The following is a 13094-nucleotide window of genomic DNA, read 5'->3' as shown; positions in this document are numbered from 1 at the left end:
CTATCCATGCCATAGATTCTGACCACGACCTTGGGCAAATCACTTACTCTCTTTGTCTCTCACTTCTCTGTAAGCTGAAGTAGGGACAGTAACTCCTTAAAGGTGAGAATGAACATATCAGTGTCCATGTGGCAATCTCACTGTTATTCAGCTCAGGGTCCTATTTCTGCCTTGAGCCAAGATGGAGGTGATCAAGTTGTATTTTACTGACAATTTGAAACAAAGTTAATGTTTTTCTCTTTTAATGTTTAGACAGGGTCATAGATGGTGACTGGGCTGAGACTGTTCGAAAACTGTTGGCCTCTACCCTGACAGATTTGAAGACTTTGTTCACCCTGACTTTGGTGCAGACTCTCTTGTCTTTTCCCAAACATTTAGTCAGATTCTGCTTTGATCTAACTAATTTCAGAAGCTGTAGGCTTTCTGGGTACCCAGAATTGCCACATAGTCAGTGGCAGAACTTCATTTCATCAGTGTAATAAGGCACAGTTGGAAGGGAAAGAGGACCTTGGATAAAGGATTTGTTGTTTTTCTTTGATATAAATTATACATTGATAATGGTTTACATAATTCTGCCTGATGCACAGCATGCTAGGGGGCATGATATCTGCCTATCTGCACAGCAGTTGGCCAAGGTAGCCAGCAAACACATAACTCAGTTATGTTTTGTTAACAATGAAGATTTAATCATCTTGCAGAACACTCCAGATACCCCAAAGTTTTCTGTTGAAAAGACTGTCAGAAGGCCTTTTTATAGCTGTGGTGCATTATATGTAATCACCAGGATGATGTAGTTCTTTGCCATTTACAGCTGTTGTGGGTTCATCTGTCTCCCCTTTACACAAAGTGGTCTTCATGATCCTGTGCATTACAGGGCATGGAAGAGACCCCTGAAAGGTCATAGATGTGCCCTTCCCTCCCTTTCTTTACCCGTAGTCGACAAATGGCTCATACAGATCGATTCTTTTTTCCTTCCCCAATGAACATGTTTCAAGAGTCATATGGGCAAAATCAGCAAATTTTCTCCGTGGTGCCAGGGTCCTAAGCCCCTGTTGCATGATTACTACAGGTTACAAGCTGCAGCGAAGCCCTAGATTTGCCATATGCCATTATTGCCTATCAGTAATGGTTAGATGCAGTGATAAAGCAAAAATCATTATGTTAAGTGTTCTTAATTTAAAACCCCAGAAAGCATCCAAGGCAGCAGGAGACATGCCACTCTGATCCTGTGCACAAAGTAGTTGCCATCTCCTCTCCATCACAAATGCCAAACCACTCTGGCTACCCATTGTGTCAGTCCTCATGCGACCTGAGGTGCTAGCAATTAAAATCACCATGCTCTGAGCTGCAGTGAAGTTGCCTTTCTCTTAATGCCAGAAGAAAGAAAAAAGAAAAGAAAAGAAATAAAAAAATCAGAAGTCATACTGAATCTGCCAGCCAGCCTTTGAATATAAGTACACAGAAAACTCCCAATAGACATGGGATCAGTGCAGAGAACAGCACTGGAATTACTGAATATAGCTGGCAGACTATAAAAAAGAAAAATAGGAACAAGTTGTGTCTGTGTTATCTCAGATGAAACCATCTTTTCTATTGGAGAAACAAACTATCTTAAAATGAAAACAAAGATAAAAAAGATATATTGGGCAAGAAATGGGCACCATTCTTCTAAGTTGTGTCAAGCATACTTCGTTCTGAAGTGGGAACCATGATAGATAATTGTTTGTTACTGGTAGCTTGAGTTTTTAAATTAGAATCAAAATCCCATTTTGTTGGATTTATAAAGGGTAGCAGAGATCTTAGAGCTGTCCTGAGGCACGGCTGTGGTCTGGGGTGCCTCTGGGAAGTCTTTAAAAGTGCCCTTAAAATTAAAGAGAAAAATACTTCCACAGAGAGTGTTTTTTACGCAGAAGGGGACAAATGGCATGTTGAAACTGTTCAAATTTACAGAATGCAGTGTAAAAGAAAAGGTCATGAAAACCAAATGTGAGCTAACAGGCACAGTTTACCAAGGGGAAACTAGATGTTTGGTCAGCTTCAGCCTGTGCCAGGACCCTACATCTTTTTGTGTTCCTGAAGCAGTCACACATAACAGTGGCCTTGCTACCTGCAAGTAAGCTGCACATGGATGAAATTACTAATGGTATTAGTGGGAAAAGCCAAACCAGCATCTTCTGAACAGGCACCCTCCAAAATCATCCTTTACTTACAAAGCAGACACAGCATGTACGCTGCATCAGGCCCCTTCTAGTCTCGTCAGTAAGTTTGTGACTGGAAAAGACTCTGCCCTCAGCTATGAATAGGTTGCCTCAGTTGAGCTTGGAAGAATAGAGATAATGAAGCTCTGTGTGCATGTTGTGTCCCCTGAGGGAGAAGGGCTGACTCACATAAGAGGATTAGAGAAACAACTTTAGTTAATTGATGTGGTTTACGTTCATCTTTATATTAAACTTTGTATTAAGGCCCTAATTTCAGCTCCCGATGAGAATTCATGGGTAAGCTTGGTGTTTCTTGAAAGTCTATGCTGCAAAGTGACAAACATTCACGTTAACCTGTAAAGACCTTAGTCCTAAGGTGCATATGTCTTGATATAAGACTAAAGAAAATTCTGACACTGGACTCCAAAGTTCCTGCTGCAACTTCATCATTCTTTAGAGCCTCATTCGTTTGGTGAAGGACTTGTTTGTGATTATAATTTCAGACTCCTCAGTACAAGACACACATTGACAGACTGAAGTGAGTCAATGGACAGGCCACCAATACCAGCAGGGGCTGGAGCATGGGATGTAGGAATAGAGGCTGAGGGCTGGGTTTGTTCAGCCTGGAGAAGAGACAGCTCAGGGAGATCTTATTGCTGTCTGCAACTGCCTAATGGGAGGATACAGAGAAGACAGAGACAGGCTCTTCTCAGAGGTGCACAGGGACAAGTCAGAGGGCAACAGACCCAATAAGAAATTCAGCAAATTCCTTTTCGATATAAAGAAAACTTTTACCGTGGCAGTGATCAAACATTGGAATAAATTGCCTGGAGAGGTTGTGGAACATCCATCTGTGAAGAGATCTAAAACTCAACCAGAGTTGAGTAGCCTACTCTAATTAGGCCTGCATTGAGCAATAGGCTGGACTAGGTGACCTCCACAGGTCCCTCTCAACCTAAATTATTCTGTGAGTTTATGAGTCAGGTGAACAATATGTTTTCATTGGTTGATTCAATGACTTGTGATCTCTGCACCTTGAGACACTCTTTTTCTGAAGTGTCAGCAGAGACGAAATGAGAGGGGGGAGAAGCCAGCCTTGCTCCCAGCTTCTGCTACAGTGACCTGCTTGGATCTTGTTAGCCTTGAGCAATACCCAGACCACACTCAGGCAGAAGGAAGAGGCTGAATGACCGAACCACTGGTGGTGGCTAAATCCAGCAGTTGAAGCATAAAGGGTTTGTTTCTGTGCTATGATCCTTAAAGTTTCTTTCAAGTGAAAGGGTAAGGTCTTTGGAGGTCTTGGGTAATGCTGTGTGTTTCAGCTGCAGCTGCTGGTTCAGACCCTTAGGAGTAATAGAGAAACTGGCTAAGGCCATTTGGTGCAACCATAATAAAATAAAAAATTATAAAAATTCTTCTTCCACCAAACCTACTTCTTCTGAAGTCTGAGGGAAATATATCAATGAGGTAAATGGGAGTAGAGAGAATTTCACCTGGATTTTCCTTTAAGAACTGAGCACTACTCTGTTTTTCAGATTAATCTTGTCACTTCATCTCATTCCACACTGGCATGCTAGCAGCTGAAGGAAATATTTATACAACAGAATAATTCACGGCACTCCTTTCCCTCCTGTATGAATCTATTTCTTATTTTATTCTGTTTCTCCACACTCCCCATACACATTCACCAGCCCAAATTTTGTTTGTTACGTAAGCTGTCAAGTTATCTGTGCAATGTTGTGTTAGGGATTTAGCTAGAGAAACATATTCCCTTGGTGTGCAAGTAAGATTAGAACACCATGTGTATGTGATGGATTTGTGGACTGAAAACTCATTCAATTTTAGTTTGATCATGAAAGCAAGGTTAAATGAGTACGATGTTAACAGAAGTATAGGCCTGACTCTTCAAAAACCCATGAACTTTAAAATCTCTGCAAAACTCTGGTGCAGGAACATCTCATTGAAGTTGGCATGTCCCTCTCGTTTCTACTTCTTCCCTTAAGCAACAAAAATTGCCAAATACTTCAGTAATCGGCTTTCTTAGCACCACCTATTTTTCTCAAGGCCAAATCTTCTGGATACCCTCACAAGAAGAGTACTCTCAGGTTTATGAGTGCGTTCTGCAGGAGCAGAGAGAGCAAGGCACATCTCTCACTGATGCTACAACTTGGTGATACCATTGCCGAGGCACACTGAAACAGGCCCAGGAGCACTCCATGTTCTGCTGTCTCATCTGGACATGACAAAAACATAGAGGAAAGCTTGGATTTGATTTCAGTGTAGAAAAAATTAGGGGTGGATAGGTCATTTTAAAGAGACCCTTTCACACAACCATCATCAATTAATCCAGTCTGATGGCTGTTGCTACTGAAGTTACTTTCTGCTAGGTGTTTACCTCTAAATAGCAATATGCATTTCACTGCTAGAGAGCAATGCTACCATTTCAATGGACTTCAAATGTCTTTCACATATTCCACTACAAGAAAAGTAAGTAAATAAATCAGTACTTATGACCTGACCATGGCCTATTGCCTTTCCTGTGTATATTCTTGTTAAGGATCAGCAGAATAAAGGGAAAACAATCAGCGAGCAAACTGAGCCCTGAAGTCTTGTACCTGCAAACCTTCTCCCTAGGTTTCTGTGGGGACTAGACACACTGCATTAAGCTCTTTGGCTATTGGAATAAAAGCTAACATCATTTGCAGTTGCAGTTCTAACCTTGCCAGTCGGAGGAGTCAGTGAAGTTGGCAAGACTACAGTGAAAGGTTAGATCCATTATAACTCTTTTTATCTCTTGTTCTTGTGGTACAAGGAGCTGTTTGTAAACCAAAATTGAACATTGGCAGCCCCCAAAATTTCTGTCCAGTGTGCTAAATGCTTTGCCTCCTATCTGTGCCCAGTGATGGCAGAGATTTCACTCTCCTGTTTGCCAGAAAGTTCAGTCGTCTACAGAGACAGAAAGACGTGAGGTACACTTCAATGCAGATCTACTGTTACTTCATGTGAAAAAGTGCTGTGTTTTGAAATACCACCTCTGTGTCCTGGAGGCTGAGGGCAGCTTTGCACACCTTCGTATTACAGACTGTGCCTAGATAAAGGAACTTTGTTAAACATGGTGTTTTAGCAGAGCGTGTACAATTGCGACTACTACAGATGTTCTACCAAGTGGGGTAAGTGCTGAGCATCAGGGAAGCAAAGCCTGCACTGAAACAACTGTCCCCTGGCATCAGCCGGTGCAAGAGATGCAAGTTCCTTCAAGTTCTGTTATACACCTGGGAGATGCTAAAAGCAAGAGAAAGTTCTGTCTGATGTCTCAGATACTGACAATTGCAAGACAGGAGAAACAGATTTTCCAGGTCATCTGACTGAACACTGAAAGGTAGCTTGGCACATAACTTGAAGCTTCAGCATCATCAAAAGTGAAACTACAAAAACATCACTTTGAGAACCAAAGACCTAGAACCCAGCCCTGCTCATCTGTATGGTTTTTCCTTGTTACTAGCAAAAACCAGACTTAGTTCCTGTAATGAACTGATCAAAGTGTAAGAAATGTTCAAATCTCAACAGCTGTTCAAGATATTAGTGTATAAACCATAAGCTGTCCATGACAATTTCAGTCTCTTCTGGTCAGCCTTATATTCTAGTAAGAGTATGAGAATTCAAGGTCTCATGAGCAGAGCCTGTCAACAGCACACAGGGGTTGTTTTCAAGTAGTATGACAGAATTCAGAGACACAGGTTACTTTTTGTTCAAGAAAGCAAGAGCAAGAGCAAGATTAGGTTGTACTTTCTCTGCTTATCAGAAGGTTTATAAACCTCCAGAGAATTAAAGGCAGATGTGTTGCTGGAATGCAGAGGACTTTTCTCTGTATTGTATCTTTTAATATAACAAAGCAAAGCCCCAATTTAAGCAAAAACTGCAAGTAAAAAAATCTCCCCCTTATTTAACTGAAGGTGCCTCCTCTGGTACTAGTAATGTTATAATCTTGTTTATTCTCCAGTGAGTTTAATTTGTAGATTCTTTCAGGAAAGAAAAAAAAAAGAGAGAGAAAAGAAAGACTTTTCTAAAGCAAAAAGAAAACCCAGAGGGAAAACTCCACCTTTTTATTCCCTAAACAAAAAAGATAACAGACTTCTTTTCTTTTGCAAATCCTCTTTGAAATAACCCAATGAATTCAAATGGTTTAATTGTTCAAACTGAGAACAAATATATACCCAGTTACTCTTTTGAAAGAACATGTAAAACATAGAGCTATGGTGATAAGGTAAGGTTACTGAGGCACTTTGTACTTACCAGAGCTTTAGTTTCTATTACTTGATGGACTCCTAACCAGCTTTGACTTTTCATTGACTTTCCTCACCTTTAATTTAAGACTGCATTGACTTTTCTTGTCACCTTAATCCATTTCTAGCATTAAATTGCTGCACAGCTAGCTATAATACTACTCAGTATTGATTATATTCTTTCCTCTCAATAGTGTTTTGTTACATAAATTGAAAAATAATCAAAGAAGCTTCCTAGTGCTTTGCCAGTTTTTAGTAGTTAATAATTCCACTGATTTTTTTAAAAAAATGTTTTCTTCAGTGCTTCATTGCTCAATTAACCCTGTTTTGGAGATGGGAAAGCTGTAAAGGAGATGCTGTGCAGTGGCTATGCAGAACATATTTGATCCCTGGCGTTCACTGTAAATGACGCTTCACGAGAGGGAATCCTTACCAGGTGCTGGGGGTGGCTTTCCAAGGAGCTGAAACCTCATCCCATGCCTGATGCCCAGGCAGTTTCCAAGCAGGGTTACCACAAAAGGAGAGGGGCGACAAGGAGGAATAAAAGCTGCTGCGCTCTGGGGATTTCCCAGCTGTACAACCACTAACAGAGAAACACAACCCCCCTGGGGATTTGAGGCTCAAAGTGCAGACACCTGACTGAGCCCCCCAGCTAATGACCAGCTACAGGTGAGCTCCTCAGGGATGCAGTGACATTAGAGACACGAGACTTGTGCCATGTGTGATGTTTGCGAAGACAGGATCTGGAAAGCCAGGACGAATTTCCTCTATGCCCTTGTCCTAAAATGGTGGGAATATTTCCTTTTCATGCAGTCCTCTCTTGCAGGGAACATGGGGGTTTACGCCAAGATGGTCAGCAGGGATTCAGCTCCATTACAATAAACCAGGCCTGATTAAAAGGTTTTTCTGTGTTACAGAAGAATTGGAATTACAGAAGTGAAAATATGAAACAAAATATAGTATTCTACAGGCAAATACTGTATGGAATAACACTGTGTTAGCTGAGCCTTAAAATACTCTGGGGAAATTTAAAAGTTACTTGAAGAATTGCATAAGGAAAAATAAAATTTTCTTTCCAGCCTCAGGATTTAAGCTTGAATTTATTGTTCCATGACAGGGTGTGTCCTCTCACCATTTAGTGCATCATAAAAAGAAAACTTCATTTTTCTTGTTTATAGTAAAAAAAGTGACTAATATTTGCAGCCCAGGCTCAGAATATGTGCCTGGCTGGGTAGGTCTTCAACATTTTTTTTGGTAGAGAAGGGAAGGGACATAACCATGATAAATATAACATGTTTTTTGTATTTTTTGGATGAAGAAAAATACCGTGCTCATTCCCCTCTGTCTCCCTGACTAGCCATGTTGTCACTATGCAGGCTCACTCCTTTGCTTGGGCATTATACCGGAGATGTAACACAGGGATCACGGACAGTAAATCTCTTCTCCCATGAGACTACTTTCTCCTCCAAGGCAAAAAGGCACACCTTTGATTGTCCTCAAAGTCAGTCTGCTTAAGTGGACTTGTCACTAAAAAATAGAGTTTCAAGGCAATTAATGTCATGTGGTCCAATACACACTTCTAGTAGCAGCTTTATAAGAAGCTTTTTTTTTTTTCTCTCCACGTGTCTTGTGTTCGATGCCTTTTTTTTGTTAAGGGTGACTCCTCTCTGATTTTCCTGTCTTCTTTCCCATAATATTAAAGAAGCCGTTTAATGCAATCCAGTCCGTATAGGTAAGTGCTAACGGGTATATGATTTTGTGTCTGTTCCTGGGCAGGGCACTAGAGCATGCACAGAGTAAAGCTGGTTTTCCTAACAGCCTCCACCATGAACCTCAGATGTGACTTTAACAAAATCACTCTGACCTTCCCCATCATTTTCCCTCACCAGTCCCTGTTCTACCCAGTCCAGGTAGAACAGACCACCCCTTTCCATGGGAACCTGAGCTGTGCCTGCTACAAACTCTGTGTGCTAGGAGAACACACATTAATGACAATAAACTACTGTTGAAAAGCCTTATTGGCTCACGTCTTTTATACAATATTGAAGCCTATATGGTTCTTAAGCCTCTCTGTCACAGCTAATACCAGCTTTCAGTCATATCTTTTCAATTGAAACTCAGTGGAGGACTAATGGATGACCAACTATTTTCTGCTAATACACAGTAGAAATGAGTGTGTCCGATCAATTCTTAAGAACACTCACAGTGAAGAAAGTACTCAGAGAAAGTTGAAAGTCTATTCTTTTTAAGAGAACGTTTTTTTATGATCCCTGATTCTGCATTTAATTCTGGAAGTGTAGTTTAAAGGGCAGAGGGAGCTGTTAAATTTCATTTCACATTCCAGCTCCTCTCCCATTGGCACTCCTGCAGAATTGTTACTGCTGCTCATGCATATTGAGGGGGAAGGCACCCCTTTGCAGGCAGAGTACCGCTCTTCAGCTCATTCCCAGCCATTTCCCAGATGTTTGGCACTGTGATCGCATTGAAACCCACAGGATTTCCCATTTATGTCCTTATCATTCTTTTCTTGCTTCCTACAAAGGATCTGCTTTTGCGAAAGTGTCTCTATGGCAGAGGAGGGCTAGATGTGATGTCCTCATAAGCTCAGTTTCTGCTGCTCCTTCAAAGCGCACCACATCCTTCAAAGCACAGAGCATCCTTCAAAGCATTTCTATCACTTGTCTGTCAGCAAATGAGAAAGCAGGGCAGGAGCCAAAAGTTAAAGATCCAGGTTGCACACTGCTGCTGGGAAGCGTACCAGTTCCAAGCGTTTTGACAGCAGAATTACTGCCTCATCCAGGAGCTAGCCCAGATTGCCTTATGCCTTTCTGTGGACTAGCAAGTTGTGCCATGATTAATGAATTCCTGCTCTTTCTCATTTAGACAGAAGCTCCACAAACTGTTCCAGTCAGCTTCAGTCTCCAAGAAGAAAATTAGTACATAATATAACTACACAGCAGGAAAAAAGAAGTGCTTCACCGAAGGCTTGATGATCATTCTGCCCATGCAATTGAGGAGGAGTCCCCATAGCTGAGAAGCTCATAGCTATAGCATGCACGGTGTCATATGGCATCTGTCACAGCAGGACATCTTTCATTGCATGTCATGGCAGCTTCTCTGGTGTGTGGTAAGGAGAGGCAGCACATCATGGCAGAGCATGAGGCAGGCAGTGAGCCCTGCTGTCAGAGAAGAGTGCAAGCCATGGGGTAAAATGCCTCTGATGCCACCAGGAATATTTCACAATACAAACTTTCTAACTTCTGTTCATTCATTTATTTTCATCCTCTTTTTTTTTTTTTTTTAATTAAAAGGCAAACTCCAAGATTTTAGTGAAAAGCAGACATGTTTCTCATCAACATAAAACCTGGGATGGAAAATTCTGAATGTGCACCAGTAACCATGTGAAAAAATCCTCTGTTGTGCTTCCATTCCAGCCACTGTTCTGGCTGGGCTGCTCTCCAAAGCTTCCTCTGCAGTGCATTCCTGCTGGACACTGACGGTCTGATGCAACGTCCAGGCAGAGAGAAGTCAAAGGAGGCAGTTAAGCAACTGGATGTCTCTAATTCCTTTCTTGCTTAAACTGTGTGTACTCAGGTGGGAAAGGATTTTATTTTTCTTAGCTGAAAGAGATTATCAGCAGGCTTGAGAACATGAAAGAGTACCTTAAACTGGAGCCAGCTCAGATAATTTTTTGGCTGTGAAAGTTCTAAATAACTTTAATACAAAGTAAATATATAGTAGTGCTTGACATGGGCCAATATGTGATGTCTGGAATGGCTGTTCTTTTTTTTTTTAAGTCCCTGTTGTTATTGTGCTTACAGTAGAGTCAAACGAAAAAGATGGTTCATTATACCATGTTTTCAACAAACATGGAGCAAAAGGCAGCTTATTTCTGAGGAGCTTTTATCTAACCACCCAGGCTGAAGGAGAAAGTGGAGGGCTGTAAGCAGAAAGGATACGTGATAAATATCATGCTGGCATTGAAATTTGAATAGGCAGCCAGTTGAGGCATTGCTGAAAAAAAGACAAATGGGGAAAAATAGAAGAGCAGAGACTAGAAGGGGAAAATAGTCAAAGGGGATGAAAAAAGAAGGGCCCCATATCTGCTATAGCTGAGGGGAAGGCACTGAGGAAGGTATGTTGGAGCATGCTAGCTTTTACAACAGAGGAGAACAGAGCCAAAGTTGTTTGATACAACCTCATGACACTGTTCAGAATGATATTGTAGGCCTACACAGTCCTTGTTGCTTAGGCAACCATTTGCTGCCATGGACAGGACTGGGACATCTTGCTTGGCCTTCCTCTGGAGATGTTGAATTACTGTCCTGATGTCTCACAGTAAGCGGGTAATATAATCCTCATTCTCATAATCACTTTGCATTTCAGACAGGAGAACATAGGATGATGTCTACAACTGTAGTTACAGTGAGGGATTATTCCGTTGATGTAATGACATATTTGTGCCTTAACTGTTTCCAGTTTGAATAATTATATATATTTCTGTCATTGTTTGACCGTCATCTCAGCATAATATTGGCACTTAGGCTCTTAGTCAGTGCTGAACAAGGAAACTCTGGCTTTGCATTTGCCTGTTTCATGGTTTCTACTCCAAAGGTCTTGAGCTTCTACAAACTCCTTATCCTCTGATCGATGTGTTAGATTTTGTGTGGAAAGTGAAAGAGAGTGCTTTTTGGGAAATGGAGAACTATATAATTTACAAGCTGCAAAACGACTACATTAAAATTTAGAGGAAGATGAATATACTTATGTGTATAAAATTCCAGTGTTCGCCAGTAAACCCATGTGAACTGAACTCCAGCGAAAAATGGTCAGATGTGGAAAACAGGTCAGACATGGAAAACAGGCCACTTATGTGACAAATACTTTTCTGTTTCACAGTAGTTTCAAGAATAATTTAGACATAGCAATTTTTTGTCAATTTTCTTATAGTTATTCTGCAGACAATCAAAAGGATGTAAAGTTAATAAACACAGAAAGTTCTAGAAGTTGCCTCTGAGTTTCTCAGCTTTGGCCTCTGTATATCGCAGTAGCATTTCTGCAGAAATCCTCACCAGCCAGTCAGACAGTACTCTGAAAACAACCCCATACCAAGATAATATCCCTGAAGATCAGACTAGATGGGGATGAAGAACAAATATACATTTTACATTCATATACCTTGTGGAAGCATTAAAGATTCTGCTCCTTGTAGCAATATTTGTAACTACAGGTAAATATTTGCTCTAAATTAATCTTCAACCTGTCTTATTTAGGTAAAATTCCCTTAGGTTTTCATAAGCCATTGCATCGCTTTTGCTAAACTGGCCTGCTAGAGTAAATTCCACAACAGAAAGTAGAGACACCTGCAGAGTCTCTAGCTTTGCTGAAGATACATGGTTAAATTCTTTCACCAGAAATACAAGGTCTACTGCTTCTAACAAACCCAAACTTCTCCCCTTCCTCCTCATTCCTGCTCTGACCTCTACTACTTACATACCCAAGCTACTTTTCTGAAGGTCTCGTGGATCGTTGGGATTACTGTGGACTGCTACCTCACTTTCTTCTTAAATCTTCTTTTTTTTTTTTTACAATTTTCCCCCACTCCCTTTCATTAAGAATCATTATTTTGGATTCACTCCTTCTTTTCTCATGTCTCTGTATTTCACTGTTCCTTTTTCCAAAACGGAATGAAAGACTTCCCCATCCTTTCAATTCATTTGGACAACAGCCTTATCCATCCTGGTCACGGTTGCTGAATCTTCTTTTTTCCAGCCCTCTTGTGGTGTTCTTTCCATCCAGCTTTTTCACACTCTGCTACTCAGCATAGATTTCTTGGTGGACCATGTCACTTATCTGTTTAAATTTCTTCCATGATCAATACTTGCTCTTAAATTTCTGGTCTTTATCTCCACCTCAGCCTGAATCTTGAACTGAATCTGTGTTCTATATGGATGCTTCTGTTACCCACTCATTATCTTTTAAATTGTCCTTGACCATAAAACTGTCCCACAAAATTCCCTATTATATCCATGTCTGTGTCCTCATTCAAAACATTTTGAAAGACTTTTTTTCATATGAGGGCCACACTATCAACTTGTCCTCTCTAACTAATGAAAAGGTTGCTCAGGTTACCTAACAAGTATAGCTGAATTGCTTTTGGTAGGAGGCAACTGTGCTAAATTATACCATCAGAGAAACTGGCCAAAATGCAAGTTAATTTCTTCATTTAGAGTTTCTTACTGTGCTTTGATTTATTGGTGTCTTATCTTCTGGAGTTTCTGCTGTAAAGGGCAAGAGTTGTGTTTATCACTGTACTGAATACCACTGCTATGTTCTCAGTTCTTTCAAGCCAGTAAATAATGAGATACTCATGAAATTCTTAGCAGGTGTTGTGTTTTAATACCTTATCTGATTTCAGTGGGAGGTTTACCTGACTGAGATATTCTGGGATGCCTTCACAAGGCAGAGTAATTTCTTGTTCCCCCTACCAGGTAACAAATGCCAGCTTAATATATCAATCTATCATCGCATAGTTATGTATTATCCATAGCCAAAAGCCCCTGATATAATAATAAATTCTAATCTCCTTAGGATGATAAAGTAGAAAACTAAT

This window comes from Caloenas nicobarica, chromosome 2 (genome assembly GCF_036013445.1).
Source record: "Caloenas nicobarica isolate bCalNic1 chromosome 2, bCalNic1.hap1, whole genome shotgun sequence".
Lineage (NCBI taxonomy): Eukaryota > Metazoa > Chordata > Aves > Columbiformes > Columbidae > Caloenas > Caloenas nicobarica.
The sequence above is the reverse complement of the archived record's forward strand: the minus strand, read 5'-3'. Positions refer to the sequence as shown.